This window comes from Pseudophryne corroboree, chromosome 1 (genome assembly GCF_028390025.1).
Source record: "Pseudophryne corroboree isolate aPseCor3 chromosome 1, aPseCor3.hap2, whole genome shotgun sequence".
NCBI classification, from domain to species: domain Eukaryota; kingdom Metazoa; phylum Chordata; class Amphibia; order Anura; family Myobatrachidae; genus Pseudophryne; species Pseudophryne corroboree.
In genome coordinates, this window is record NC_086444.1 from 1,209,809,695 (window position 1) to 1,209,825,833 (window position 16,139).

Below are 16,139 nucleotides of genomic sequence, written 5' to 3' on the forward strand. Positions count from 1 at the left end.
GAAAGTAACAATGCTTCTGATGGTGCCGACCGATGTCTGGGAAGAACATTTTTCTTTTTTTTACAAATATATATAAAAACTTTTTTTTTTATAAGGTTAAATACATGTTCTTCACCTAATTCACTCATAACACACCCCCCCCCCAAAAAAAAAAAAAAACAATCACAAAAAAACCCCCCAAAATCTGAGTGGTTTTTGGGGAAAAAAATTGTCAGTTACAGTGAGTGGTTAAACATTTAAAAATCATGCCGCAATGCAGGTGTGGGCACATGTAACATGTGCAGAGAGATTTAGATTTGGGTGGGGTGTGTTCAAACTGAAATCTAAATTGCAATGTGGAAATCAAGCAGCCAGTATTTACCCTGCACAGAAACTATATAACACACCCAAATCTAACTCTCTCTGCACCTGTTACATCTGCGCCACCTGCATTGCAGCATGATTTTTGCCCAATTGCTAACTTTTTTGGTTTGCTAACAAACCTGAATAACCCCCTGAGCCACTTAAATTAAAACTTTGTGTTTGTATTTAAATACTGTACAGTCTATATTTCATATCTTAAATGCAGCTTTCACATTTATTAATAATATTTAAGTCCCGGTTCTGTCTCATGCTTATGAAACGTTGTGACAATGCTGCAGTAGAAGGATGTTGCGGCATCAGCACTTACTGGCAGGCACTTCAGGCAGAATCTGAATGGTATGATAAGATGTAACTACACACGCTTCGGCATCTGATAACATGCCTGGTATGCCTACTGCTTTTTATCAGTTGTGCACATCATGAGAAAGTGCATGTGGAATAGTGATGAGCGGGTTCGGTTCCTCGGAAACCGAACCCCCCCCCGAACTTCACCCGTTTTATACGGGTCCGAGGCATACTCGGATTCTCCCGTATGGATCGCTTAACCCGAGCGCGCCCGAACGTCATCATCCCGCGGTCGGATTCTCGCGAGATTCGTATTCTATATAAGGAGCCGCGCGTCGCCGCCATTTTCACTCGTGCATTGGAAATGTTAGGGAGAGGACGTGGCTGGCGTCCTCTCCGTTTATTAATGTTGCTGCAAATATTTGTGCTTATTGCTTAATTGTGGGGACTGGGGAGCAGCTGTATTATATAGGAGGAGTACAGTGCAGAGTTTTGCTGACCAGTGACCACCAGTTTTATCCGTTGTCTGCCTGAAAAACACTCCATATCTGTGCTCAGTGTGCTGCATATATCTGTGCTCACACTGCTTAATTGTGGGGACTGGGGACCAGCAGTATTATATAGGAGGAGTACAGTGCAGAGTTTTGCTGACAGTGACCACCAGTATATATAGCAGTACGGTACGGAAGACCACTGCTCTACCTACCTCTGTGTCGTCAAGTATACTATCCATCTAGATTCTATACCTGTGGTGCATTTTAGTTTTGCAGTTTGCTGACAGTGACCACCAGTATATATAGCAGTACGGTACGGAAGGCCACTGCTCTACCTACCTCTGTGTCGTCAAGTATACTATCCATCCATACCTGTGGTGAATTTCAGTTGTGCGCAGTATATATAGTAGTAGGCCATTGCTATTAATACTGGCATATAATTCCACACATTAAAAAATGGAGAACAAAAATGTGGAGGTTAAAATAGGGAAAGATCAAGATCCACTTCCACCTCATGCTGAAGCTGCTGCCACTAGTCATGGCCGAGACGATGAAATGCCATCAACGTCGTCTGCCAAGGCCGATGCCCAATGTCATAGTAGAGAGCATGTAAAATCCAAAAAACAAAAGTTCAGTAAAATTACCCAAAAATCAAAATTGAAAGCGTCTGATGAGAAGCGTAAACTTGCCAATATGCCATTTACGACACAGAGTGGCAAGGAACGGCTGAGGCCCTGGTCCAGCTTCACATGAGGATGAAAGCACTCATCCTCTCGCTAGAAAAATGAAAAGACTTAAGCTGGCAAAAGCACAGCAAAGAACTGTGCGTTCTTCTAAATCACAAATCCCCAAGGAGAGTCCAATTGTGTCGGTTGCGATGCCTGACCTTCCCAACACTGGACGGGAAGAGCTTGCGCCTTCCACCATTTGCACGCCCCCTGCAAGTGCTGGAAGGAGAACCCGCAGTCCAGTTCCTGATAGTCAAATTGAAGATGTCAGTGTTGAAGTACACCAGGATGAGGAGGATATGGGTGTTGCTGCGCTGGGGAGGAAATTGACAAGGAGGATTCTGATGGTGAGGTGGTTTGTTTAAGTCAGGCACCCGGGGAGATACCTGTTGTCCGTGGGAGGAATATGGCCATTGACATGCCTGGTCAAAATACAAAAAAAAAATCAGCTCTTCTGTGTGGAATTATTTCAACACAAATGGGGACAACAGGTGTCAAGCCGTGTGTTGCCTTTGTCAAGCTGTAATAAGTAGGGGTAAGGACGTTAACCACCTCGGAACATCCTCCCTTATACGTCACCTGCACCGCATTCATCAGAAGTCAGTGACAAGTTCAAAAACTTTGGATGACAGCGGAAGCAGTCCACTGACCACTAAATCCCTTCCTCTTGTAACCAAGCTCCTGCAAACCACACCACCAACTCCTTCAGTGTCAATTTCCACCTTACACAGGAAAGCCAATAGTCCTGCAGGCCATGTCACTGGCAAGTCTGACGAGTCCTCTCCTGCCTGGGATTCCTCCGATGCATCCTTGAGTGTAACGCCTACTGCTGCTGGCGCTGCTGTTGTTGCTGCTGGGAGTCGATCGTCATCCCAGAGGGGAAATCGGAAGACCACTTGTACTACTTCCAGTAAGCAATTGACTGTCCAACAGTCCTTTGCGAGGAAGATGAAATATCACAGCAGTCATCCTGCTGCAAAGCGGATAACTCAGGTCTTGTCAGCCTGGGTGGTGAGAAACGTGTGTCCGGTATCCACCGTTAATTCACAGGCAACTAGAGACTTGATTGAGGTACTGTGTCCCCGGTACCAAATACCATCTAGGTTCCATTTCTCTAGGCAGGCGATACCGAAAATGTACACAGACGTCAGAAAAAGAGTCACCAGTGTCCTAAAAAATGCAGTTGTACCCAATGTCCACTTAACCACGGACATGTGGACAAGTGGAGCAGGGCAGACTCAGGACTATATGACTGTGACAGCCCACTGGGTAGATGTATTGCCTCCCGCAGCAAGAACAGCAGCGGCGGCACCAGTAGCAGCATCTCGCAAACGCCAACTCGTTCCTAGGCAGGCTACGCTTTGTATCACCGCTTTCCATAAGAGGCACACAGCTGACAACCTCTTACGGAAACTGAGGAACATCATCGCAGAATGGCTTACCCCAATTGGACTCTCCTGGGGATTTGTGACATCGGACAACGCCACCAATATTGTGCGTGCATTACATCTGGGCAAATTCCAGCACGTCCCATGTTTTGCACATACATTGAATTTAATGGTGCAGAATTATTTAAAAAACGACAGGGGCGTGCAAGAGATGCTGTCGGTGGCCCGAAGAATTGCGGGCCACTTTCGGCATTCAGCCACCGCGTGCCGAAGACTGGAGCACCAGCAAACAGTCCTGAACCTGCCCTGCCATCATCTGAAGCAAGAGGTGGTAACGAGGTGGAATTCAACCCTCTATATGCTTCAGAGGATGGAGGAGCAGCAAAAGGCCATTCAAGCTTATACATCTGCCCACGATATAGGCAAAGGAGGGGGAATGCACCTGACTCAAGCGCAGTGGAGAATGATTTCAACGTTGTGCAAGGTTCTGCAACCCTTTGAACTTGCCACACGTGAAGTCAGTTCAGACACTGCCAGCCATTCCCCTCATCAGGCTTTTGCAGAAGAAGCTGGAGACATTGAAGGAGGAGCTAAAACAGAGCGATTCCGCTAGGCATGTGGGACTTGTGGATGGAGCCCTTAATTCGCTTAACCAGGATTCACGGGTGGTCAATCTGTTGAAATCAGAGCACTACATTTTGGCCACCGTGCTCGATCCTAGATTTAAAACCTACGTTGTATCTCTCTTTCCAGCAGACACAAGTCTGCAGAGGTTCAAAGACCTGCTGGTGAGAAAATTGTCAAGTCAAGCGGAGTGTGACCCGTCAACAGCTCCTCTTTCAAATTCTCCCGCAACTGGGGATGCGAGGAAAAGGCTAAGAATTCCGAGCCCACCCGCTGGCGGTGATGCAGAGCAGTCTGGAGCGAGTGCTGACATCTGGTCCGGACTGAAGGACCTGCCAATGATTACTGACATGTCGTCTACTGTCACTGCATATGATTCTGTCACCATTGAAAGAATGGTGGAGGATTATACGAGTGACCGCATCCAAGTAGGCACGTCAGACAGTCCGTACGTATACTGGCAGGAAAAAAAGGCAATTTGGAGGCCCTTGCACAAACTGGCTTTATTCTACCTTAGTTGCCCTCCCTCCAGTGTGTACTCCGAAAGAGTGTTTAGTGCAGCCGCTCACCTTGTCAGCAATCGGCGTACGAGGTTACTTCCAGAAAATGTGGAGAAGATGATGTTCATCAAAATGAATTATAATCAATTCCTCCTTGGAGACATTCACCAGCAATTGCCTCCAGAAAGTACACAGGGATCTGAGATTGTGGATTCCAGTGGGGACGAATTAATAATCTGTGAGGAGGGGGATGTACACAGTGAAAGGGGTGAGGAATCGGAGGATGATGATGATGAGGTGGACATCTTGCCTCTGTAGAGCCAGTTTGTGCAAGGAGAGATTGATTGCTTCTTTTTTGGTGGGGGCCCAAACCAACCAGTCATTTCAGTCACAGTCGTGTGGCAGACCCTGTCGCTGAAATGATGGGTTCGTTAAAGTGTGCATGTTCTGTTTATACAACATAAGGGTGGGTGGGAGGGCCCAAGGACAATTCCATCTTGCACCTCTTTTTTCTTTCATTTTTCTTTGCATCATGTGCTGTTTGGGGACTATTTTTTTAAGTGCCATCCTGTCTGACACTGCAGTGCCACTCCTAGATGGGCCAGGTGTTTGTGTCGGCCACTTGTGTCGCTTAGCTTAGTCACACAGCGACCTTGGTGCGCCTCTTCTTTTCTTTGCATCATGTGCTGTTTGGGGACAATTTTTTTGAAGTGCCATCCTGCCTGACACTGCAGTGCCACTCCTAGATGGGCCAGGTATTTGTGTCGGCCACTTGTGTCGCTTAGCTTAGCCATCCAGCGACCTCGGTGCAAATTTTAGGACTAAAAATAATATTGTGAGGTGTGAGGTGTTCAGAATAGACTGAAAATGAGTGTAAATTATGGTTATTGAGGTTAATAATACTATGGGATCAAAATGATCCCCAAATTCTATGATTTAAGCTGTTTTTGAGGGTTTTTTGTAAAAAAACACCCGAATCCAAAACACACCCGAATCCGACAAAAAATTTTCAGGGAGGATTTGGCAAAACGCGTCCGAATCCAAAACACGGCAGCGGAACCGAAACCAAAACACAAAACCCGAAAAATTTCCGGTGCATATCTCTAATGTGGAATGAGTCAGCATACCTACGACAGTACTTACATAGAAACATAGAATCTGACAGCAGATAAGAACCTCTTGGCCCATCTACTCTGCCCTAAACACACGTGCACACACACACTCTTTTTTGTTGGGAGCCAATTAACCTACAAGTATATTTTTGGATTGTTGGATGAAACCAGAACACCCGAAGGAAACCTATGCAAGAACGGGGAGAATATACAAACTCCACACTCCATACTGCCCATCCGTACTTGTGCCTTATGTGTACCTACAGTATTTATGTGTACATGTTTCCGGTTATTCAGGATGTCCGATGAAATCATGCTGAAGCCAGTGAAGCTGCATCTGAGGATTTTGCCACTGGATTCGTCACGCACAGAAAACGGGGCTAACTCGCCCCCGCTTTCTGGAATGCTGTTTGTTGCCGCCCACCAAATGACAGTGTCAGGGTTTGTTTTACGTGTGTTCCCGGACTGGTGTCGGTACTTGGAGATGGTGATGCAGCTGTATGTAGTAGATGAGGAGGCTTGATGTAATTTCTTTGCACATGCAAATGGACGACTGACAGCACAGGTCAAAAAATATATGGTCAGAGCTGAGACCGAAGGGGTATTACAAGAACTCTGGTTTGGAACTGGTGAGTTCTGGATAGACTCTTGGGTGGAATCCAGTAGCGCCCAGACTATGGACGGACTGGACCCGATGGGAGCTGGACTGGATACTTAACTGGAGTCAATGAGGAACCAACGTAACTTTGAGATGGAACTGAAGAGGACTTTAAGTGGACGCTGGGCATGAACACCAGTTGGTACCTGCGAGAACTTAACACAGTGGCGAGTTCTTAGGCTGGACACCAGGCAAGATCTGGTGAGGTCTTAGGCTGGTCATTGGGCTGGTACCGGTGAGGTCTTAGGCTGGACATCGGGCTGGTACTAGTGAGGTCTTAGGCTGGACACCATTTGGAACCGGTGAGGACTTAGGCTGGATACTGTGTTGGTACCAATGAGGTCTTAGGCTGGACACCGAGCGGGAAGCAGTGAGGTCGTAGGCTGGACACCTGGCTGGAACCAGTGAGGACTTAGGTTGGACACTGTTATGCTACTGCCTCTATGGTAATTGCACCATTTTAGCCCTGCCCCTTATTCAAATACTTGTGAATCATGGCATTTTGCTGCATGGGGGTGGGACCTAATGATGTGACTGGTCTAGCCTGCCCTCATCTCCACCCACCTGATTCTCCCCTCCAGGCTTCTTCCGGAGAGGAAATATAAAGAGTCAGTAATTATGCACAGATCTGCACAGTATCCGGATGATAGATAGACAGTGTCTAGTTAGACACTCAATAGATAGACACCATATGTTAGACAGACATTAGGTCGACAGGATCAAAAGGTCGACATGAAAACGGCATACAGCACAAAAGGTCGACAGGGTCAAAAGATAGATAGGGTCAAAAGGTCGACATGAAAATGGTCGACATAAAAAAGGAAGACACAGTTTATTTTTATTTTACATGCTTTGGGACTTTTTCATACCTTCTCTATCCATGTCGGTATAGAGTTGGTTGCGAGCCACCGAGCCTGAGCGAAGCGGTCCCCATGAGAGGATGCCTTTCTATAATTGGGTTTAGTATGAAATACCTATAATCAAAATCCCGACGGTCAAAATCCCAACAACCATTGACCGACGGTCAAAATACCGACAAGGTCAAGATACAGACATTTAAAAAACCAACAAGGTCAAAATATCGACAGGACAAAACGTCGACACAAGTTTTTCATTGTTTTCTGGTGTGTATGTTGACATAGGGCAACATGGACTCTGTATAAGTGTGCAGCTTCCCCTCGCATGGTTCGCTGCGTGCGCCATGCTTTGGGCACGGTGCCTCGCTGCGCTCGTCACACTATTATATTCACCCTCCAGTTCCACTGGGATGGTAAAGTATGAACAAGTTGGTTTCAATGAAAAACTCATGTCTACTTTTTGACCTGTCGACATATTAAATGTAGAGATGAGCGCCTGAAATTTTTCGGGTTTTGTGTTTTGGTTTTGGGTTCGGTTCCGCGGCTGTGTTTTGGGTTCGAACGCGTTTTGGCAAAACCTCACCGAATTATTTTTGTCGGATTCGGGTGTGTTTTGGATTCGGGTGTTTTTTTCCAAAAACACTAAAAAACAGCTTAAATCATAGAATTTGGGGGTCATTTTGATCCCAAAGTATTATTAACCTCAAAAACCATAATTTACACTCATTTTCAGTCTATTCTGAATACCTCACACCTCACAATATTATTTTTAGTCCTAAAATTTGCACCGAGGTCGCTGTGTGAGTAAGATAAGCGACCCTAGTTGCCGACACAAACACCGGGCCCATCTAGGAGTGGCACTGCAGTGTCACGCAGGATGTCCCTTCCAAAAAACCCTCCCCAAACAGCACATGACGCAAAGAAAAAAAGAGGCGCAATGAGGTAGCTGTGTGAGTAAGATTAGCGACCCTAGTGGCCGACACAAACACCGGGCCCATCTAGGAGTGGCACTGCAGTGTCACGCAGGATGGCCCTTCCAAAAAACCCTCCCCAAACAGCACATGACGCAAAGAAAAAAAGAGGCGCAATGAGGTAGCTGACTGTGTGAGTAAGATTAGCGACCCTAGTGGCCGACACAAACACCGGGCACATCTAGGAGTGGCACTGCAGTGTCACGCAGGATGTCCCTTCCAAAAAACCCTCCCCAAACAGCACATGACGCAAAGAAAAAAAGAGGCGCAATGAGGTAGCTGTGTGAGTAAGATTAGCGACCCTAGTGGCCGACACAAACACCGGGCCCATCTAGGAGTGGCACTGCAGTGTCACGCAGGATGTCCCTTCCAAAAAACCCTCCCCAATCAGCACATGATGCAAAGAAAAAGAAAAGAAAAAAGAGGTGCAAGATGGAATTATCCTTGGGCCCTCCCACCCACCCTTATGTTGTATAAACAAAACAGGACATGCACACTTTAACCAACCCATCATTTCAGTGACAGGGTCTGCCACACGACTGTGACTGATATGACGGGTTGGTTTGGACCCCCCCCAAAAAAGAAGCAATTAATCTCTCCTTGCACAAACTGGCTCTACAGAGGCAAGATGTCCACCTCATCTTCACCCTCCGATATATCACCGTGTACATCCCCCTCCTCACAGATTATCAATTCGTCCCCACTGGAATCCACCATCTCAGCTCCCTGTGTACTTTGTGGAGGCAATTGCTGCTGGTCAATGTCTCCGCGGAGGAATTGATTATAATTCATTTTAATGAACATCATCTTCTCCACATTTTCTGGATGTAACCTCGTACGCCGATTGCTGACAAGGTGAGCGGCGGCACTAAACACTCTTTCGGAGTACACACTTGTGGGAGGGCAACTTAGGTAGAATAAAGCCAGTTTGTGCAAGGGCCTCCAAATTGCCTCTTTTTCCTGCCAGTATAAGTACGGACTGTGTGACGTGCCTACTTGGATGCGGTCACTCATATAATCCTCCACCATTCTATCAATGTTGAGAGAATCATATGCAGTGACAGTAGACGACATGTCCGTAATCGTTGTCAGGTCCTTCAGTCCGGACCAGATGTCAGCATCAGCAGTCGCTCCAGACTGCCCTGCATCACCGCCAGCGGGTGGGCTCGGAATTCTGAGCCTTTTCCTCGCACCCCCAGTTGCGGGAGAATGTGAAGGAGGAGATGTTGACAGGTCGCGTTCCGCTTGACTTGACAATTTTGTCACCAGCAGGTCTTTCAACCCCAGCAGACCTGTGTCTGCCGGAAAGAGAGATCCAAGGTAGGCTTTAAATCTAGGATCGAGCACGGTGGCCAAAATGTAGTGCTCTGATTTCAACAGATTGACCACCCGTGAATCCTTGTTAAGCGAATTAAGGGCTGCATCCACAAGTCCCACATGCCTAGCGGAATCGCTCCGTGTTAGCTCCTTCTTCAATGCCTCCAGCTTCTTCTGCAAAAGCCTGATGAGGGGAATGACCTGAGTCAGGCTGGCAGTGTCTGAACTGACTTCACGTGTGGCAAGTTCAAAGGGCATCAGAACCTTGCACAACGTTGAAATCATTCTCCACTGCACTTGAGACAGGTGCATTCCATCTCCTATATCGTGCTCAATTGTATAGGCTTGAATGGCCTTTTGCTGCTCCTCCAACCTCTGAAGCATATAGAGGGTTGAATTCCACCTCGTTACCACTTCTTGCTTCAGATGATGGCAGGGCAGGTTCAGTAGTTTTTGGTGGTGCTCCAGTCTTCTGTACGTGGTGCCTGTACGCCGAAAGTGTCCCGCAATTTTTCTGGCCACCGACAGCATCTCTTGCACGCCCCTGTCGTTTTTTAAAAAATTCTGCACCACCAAATTCAAGGTATGTGCAAAACATGGGACGTGCTGGAATTTGCCCATATTTAATGCACACACAATATTGCTGGCGTTGTCCGATGCCACAAATCCACAGGAGAGTCCAATTGGGGTAAGCCATTCCGCGATGATCTTCCTCAGTTGCCGTAAGAGGTTTTCAGCTGTGTGCGTATTCTGGAAAGCGGTGATACAAAGCGTAGCCTGCCTAGGAAAGAGTTGGCGTTTGCGAGATGCTGCTACTGGTGCCGCCGCTGCTGTTCTTGCGGCGGGAGTCCATACATCTACCCAGTGGGCTGTCACAGTCATATAGTCCTGACCCTGCCCTGCTCCACTTGTCCACATGTCCGTGGTTAAGTGGACATTGGGTACAACTGCATTTTTTAGGACACTGGTGAGTCTTTTTCTGACGTCCGTGTACATTCTCGGTATCGCCTGCCTAGAGAAGTGGAACCTAGATGGTATTTGGTAACGGGGGCACACTGCCTCAATAAATTGTCTAGTTCCCTGTGAACTAACGGCGGATACCGGACGCACGTCTAACACCAACATAGTTGTCAAGGACTCAGTTATCCGCTTTGCAGTAGGATGACTGCTGTGATATTTCATCTTCCTCGCAAAGGACTGTTGAACAGTCAATTGCTTACTGGAAGTAGTACAAGTGGGCTTACGACTTCCCCTCTGGGATGACCATCGACTCCCAGCGGCAACAACAGCAGCGCCAGCAGCAGTAGGCGTTACACGCAAGGATGCATCGGAGGAATCCCAGGCAGGAGAGGACTCGTCAGACTTGCCAGTGACATGGCCTGCAGGACTATTGGCATTCCTGGGGAAGGAGGAAATTGACACTGAGGGAGTTGGTGGGGTGGTTTGCGTGAGCTTGGTTACAAGAGGAAGGGATTTACTGGTCAGTGGACTGCTTCCGCTGTCACCCAAAGTTTTTGAACTTGTCACTGACTTATTATGAATGCGCTGCAGGTGACGTATAAGGGAGGATGTTCCGAGGTGGTTAACGTCCTTACCCCTACTTATTACAGCTTGACAAAGGGAACACACGGCTTGACACCTGTTGTCCGCATTTCTGGTGAAATACCTCCACACCGAAGAGCTGATTTTTTTGGTATTTTCACCTGGCATGTCAACGGCCATATTCCTCCCACGGACAACAGGTGTCTCCCCGGGTGCCTGACTTAAACAAACCACCTCACCATCAGAATCCTTCTGGTCAATTTCCTCCCCAGCGCCAGCAACACCCATATCCTCCTCATCCTGGTGTACTTCAACACTGACATCTTCAATCTGACTATCAGGAACTGGACTGCGGGTGCTCCTTCCAGCACTTGCAGGGGGCATGCAAATAGTGGAAGGCGCATGCTCTTCACGTCCAGTGTTGGGAAGGTCAGCATCGCAAACGACACAATTGGACTCTCCTTGTGGATTTGGGATTTCAAAGAACGCACAGTTCTTTGCGGTGCTTTTGCCAGCTTGAGTCTTTTCAGTTTTCTAGCGAGAGGCTGAGTGCTTCCATCCTCATGTGAAGCTGAACCACTAGCCATGAACATAGGCCAGGGCCTCAGCCGTTCCTTGCCACTCCGTGTGGTAAATGGCATATTGGCAAGTTTACGCTTCTCCTCCGACAATTTTATTTTAGGTTTTGGAGTCCTTTTTTTTCTGATATTTGGTGTTTTGGATTTGACATGCTCTGTACTATGACATTGGGCATCGGCCTTGGCAGACGACGTTGCTGGCATTTCATCGTCTCGGCCATGACTAGTGGCAGCAGCTTCAGCACGAGGTGGAAGTGGATCTTGATCTTTCCCTAATTTTGGAACCTCAACTTTTTTGTTCTCCATATTTTATAGGCAGAACTAAAAGGCACCTCAGGTAAACAATGGAGATGGATGGATTGGATACTAGTATACAATTATGGACGGACTGCCACGGTTAGGTGGTATAAAAAAACCACGGTTAGGTGGTATATAATACAATTATGGATGGACGGACTGCCTGCCGACTGCCGACACAGAGGTAGCCACAGCCGTGAACTACCGCACTGTACACTGGTTGATAAAGAGATAGTAGTATACTCGTAACAACTAGTATGACACTATGACGGTATAAAGAATGAAAAAAAAACCACGGTTAGGTGGTATATATTATAATAATACAATTATGGATGGACGGACTGCCTGCCGAGTTCCGACACAGAGGTAGCCACAGCCGTGAACTACCGCACTGTACACTGGTTGATAAAGAGATAGTAGTATACTCGTAACAACTAGTATGACTGACTATGACGGTATAAAGAATGAAAAAAAAACCACGGTTAGGTGGTATATATTGTAATACAATTATGGATGGACGGACTGCCTGCCGACTGCCGACACAGAGGTAGCCACAGCCGTGAACTACCGCACTGTACACTGGTTGATAAAGAGATAGTAGTATACTCGTAACAACTAGTATGACTGACTATGACGGTATAAAGAATGAAAAAAAAACCACGGTTAGGTGGTATATATTATAATACAATTATGGATGGACGGACTGCCTGCCGACTGCCGACACAGAGGTAGCCACAGCCGTGAACTACCGCACTGTACACTGGTTGATAAAGAGATAGTAGTATACTCGTAACAACTAGTATGACACTATGACGGTATAAAGAATGAAAAAAAAACCACGGTTAGGTGGTATATATTATAATACAATTATGGATGGACGGACTGCCTGCCGAGTGCCGACACAGAGGTAGCCACAGCCGTGAACTACCGCACTGTACACTGGTTGATAAAGAGATAGTAGTATACTCGTAACAACTAGTATGACTGACTATGACGGTATAAAGAATGAAAAAAAAACCACGGTTAGGTGGTATATATTATAATAATAATACAATTATGGATGGACGGACTGCCTGCCGACTGCCGACACAGAGGTAGCCACAGCCGTGAACTACCGCACTGTACACTGGTTGATAAAGAGATAGTAGTATACTCGTAACAACTAGTATGACACTATGACGACAGTATAAAGAAAGAAAAAAAAATACCACAGTTAGGTGGTATATATTATAATAATAATACAATTATGGATGGACGGACTGCCTGCCGACTGCCGACACAGAGGTAGCCACAGCCGTGAACTACCGCACTGTACACTGGTTGATAAAGAGATAGTAGTATACTCGTAACAACTAGTATGACACTATGACGACGGTATAAAGAATGAAAAAAAAACCACGGTTAGGTGGTATATATTATAATAATAATACAATTATGGATGGACGGACTGCCTGCCGACTGCCGACACAGAGGTAGCCACAGCCGTGAACTACCGCACTGTACACTGGTTGATAAAGAGATAGTAGTATACTCGTAACAACTAGTATGACACTATGACGACGGTATAAAGAATGAAAAAAAAACCACGGTTAGGTGGTATATATTATAATAATAATACAATTATGGATGGACGGACTGCCTGCCGACTGCCGACACAGAGGTAGCCACAGCCGTGAACTACCGCACTGTACACTGGTTGATAAAGAGATAGTAGTATACTCGTAACAACTAGTATGACACTATGACGGTATAAAGAATGAAAAAAAAACCACGGTTAGGTGGTATATATTATAATAATAATACAATTATGGATGGACGGACTGCCTGCCGACTGCCGACACAGAGGTAGCCACAGCCGTGAACTACCGCACTGTACACTGGTTGATAAAGAGATAGTAGTATACTCGTAACAACTAGTATGACACTATGACGACGGTATAAAGAAAGAAAAAAAAATACCACGGTTAGGTGGTATATATTGTAATACAATTATGGATGGACGGACTGCCTGCCGAGTTCCGACTGCCGACACAGAGGTAGCCACAGCCGTGAACTACCGCACTGTACTGTGTCTGCTGCTAATATAGACTGGTTGATAAAGAGATAGTATACAATACATACAACAATATACTACTATACTGGTGGTCAGGCACTGGTCACCACTAGTCACACTGGCAGTGGCACTCCTGCAGCAAAAGTGTGCACTGTTTAATTTTAAATTAATATAATATTATGTACTCCTGGGGGCTCCTGCTATAACAACCTGCAGTGCTCCCCAGTCTCCCCCACAATTATTATAAGCTTTGCCTTTTATACATTGATGTGCAGCACACTGGGCTGAGCTGAGTGCACACAGACTGAGTCACACTGTGTGACTGGCTGCTGCTGTGTATCGTTTTTTTTCAGGCAGAGAACGGATATAGCAGAGAACGGATATATTATATTAAAATAAATAAAAGTTAACTAACAACAACTGCACTGGTCACTGTGGTAAACTCTGTCTGACTCTGCACAATCTCTCTCTCTCTTCTAATCTAATTTCTAATGGAGAGGACGCCAGCCACGTCCTCTCCCTATCAATCTCAATGCACGTGTGAAAATGGCGGCGACGCGCGGCTCCTTATATAGAATCCGAGTCTCGCGAGAATCCGACAGCGTCATGATGACGTTCGGGCGCGCTCGGGTTAACCGAGCAAGGCGGGAGGATCCGAGTCTGCTCGGACCCGTGAAAAAAACATGAAGTTCGTGCGGGTTCGGTTTCAGAGAAACCGAACCCGCTCATCTCTAATTAAATGTCGGTATTTTGACCTTGATGGTATTTTAAATGTCGGTATTTTGACCATGTCGGTATTTTGACCTTGTCGGGATTTTCACCATCGGTCAATGGTTGTCGGATTTTGATTTTAGGTAAATTTACTGCATACCCTACAATTAGGGGTCCCAGATGACAAAACGATCTACATAAACCCCAAAAGGTGTTTACCTTTTTGATGTCGACCATTTTCATGTCGACCTTTTGACCTGGTCTACCTTTTAACTGTCTAACATGTGGTGTCTATCTATTGACTGTCTAATTAGACACTGTCTATCTATTATACCACACTTGGGGGTATATTTACTTAGATGGGAGTTCTATTTAAGATGGGATGTTGCCTATAGCAACCAATCAGATTCTACTTCTCATTTATCTAGCACCTTCTAGGACAGGGGTGGGGAACCGAAGCCGTTTGGTCCGGCCCACCAGCTTGTGTCAGTGAGACACGCTGCCGCTCAGTCCGGCGGCAGCGTGTCTCAGCTGTCAGAACAGGGAGGAGAGCGCGGCTGTCGGGTGGGAGCGGCGGCGTGTAGTACTTCAAACCAGCCGCCAGTCCGTGAGCCAATCAGAGCTCGCGGACCGGCAGCCAATCAGGAGCCGCAGCTGCCGGTCCACGACCTCTGATTGGCTCTCGAACCAGCGGCTGGTTTCAAGTCCTACACGCCGCCGCCCAACATATACGCGCTCTCCTCCGTGTCCCGCCGAAAGGAGCACGGTAAAGCACGGTAAGAAGCATGGAGGGGAGAGGGGAGGGGGGAGGGCATCTGTATACCTGGCACTGTGGGGGCATCTGTATACCTGGCACTGTGGGGACATCTGTATACCTGTCACTGTGAGGGGCATTTGTATACCTGGCACTGTGGGGGGCATTTGTATGCCTGGCACTGTGGGGGGCATTTGTATACCTGGCACTGTGGGGGGCATTTGTATACCTGGCACTGTGGGGGCATCTGTATAACTGGCACTGTTGGGGGCATTTGTATACCTGGCACTGTGGGGGGCATTTGTATACCTGGCACTGTGGGGGCATCTGTATAACTGGCACTGTGAGGGGCATTTGTATACCTGGCACTGTGAGGGGCATTTGTATACCTGGCACTGTGGGGGTATCTGTATGCCTGGCACTGTGAGGGGCATTTGTATACCTGGCACTGTGGGGGGCATTTGTATACCTGGCACTGTGAGGGGCATTTGTATACCTGGCACTGTGGGGGCATCTGTATAACTGGCACTGTGAGGGGCATTTGTATACCTGGCACTGTGGGGGCATCTGTATACCTGGCACTGTGGGGGCATCTGTATAACTGGCACTGTGAGGGGCATTTGTATACCTGGCACTGTGAGGGGCATTTGTATACCTGGCACTGTGGGGGTATCTGTATGCCTGGCACTGTGAGGGGCATTTGTATACCTGGCACTGTGGGGGGCATTTGTATACCTGGCACTGTGAGGGGCATTTGTATACCTGGCACTGTGGGGGCATCTGTATAACTGGCACTGTGAGGGGCATTTGTATACCTGGCACTGTGGGGGCATCTGTATACCTGGCACTATGGGGGCATCTGTATAACTGGCACTGTGAGGGGCATTTGTATACCTGGCACTGTGAG

At 47.1% G+C, this 16,139-nt stretch overlaps 1 protein-coding gene across 2 annotated transcripts in view; it reads left to right on the plus strand.

The window, feature by feature from the left end:
• LOC134930593 (5-hydroxytryptamine receptor 7) overlaps positions 1–16,139 on the plus strand; it is a 111,027-nt gene that overhangs the window by 35,251 nt on the left and 59,637 nt on the right. The gene's annotated exons all lie outside the window — the stretch shown is intronic.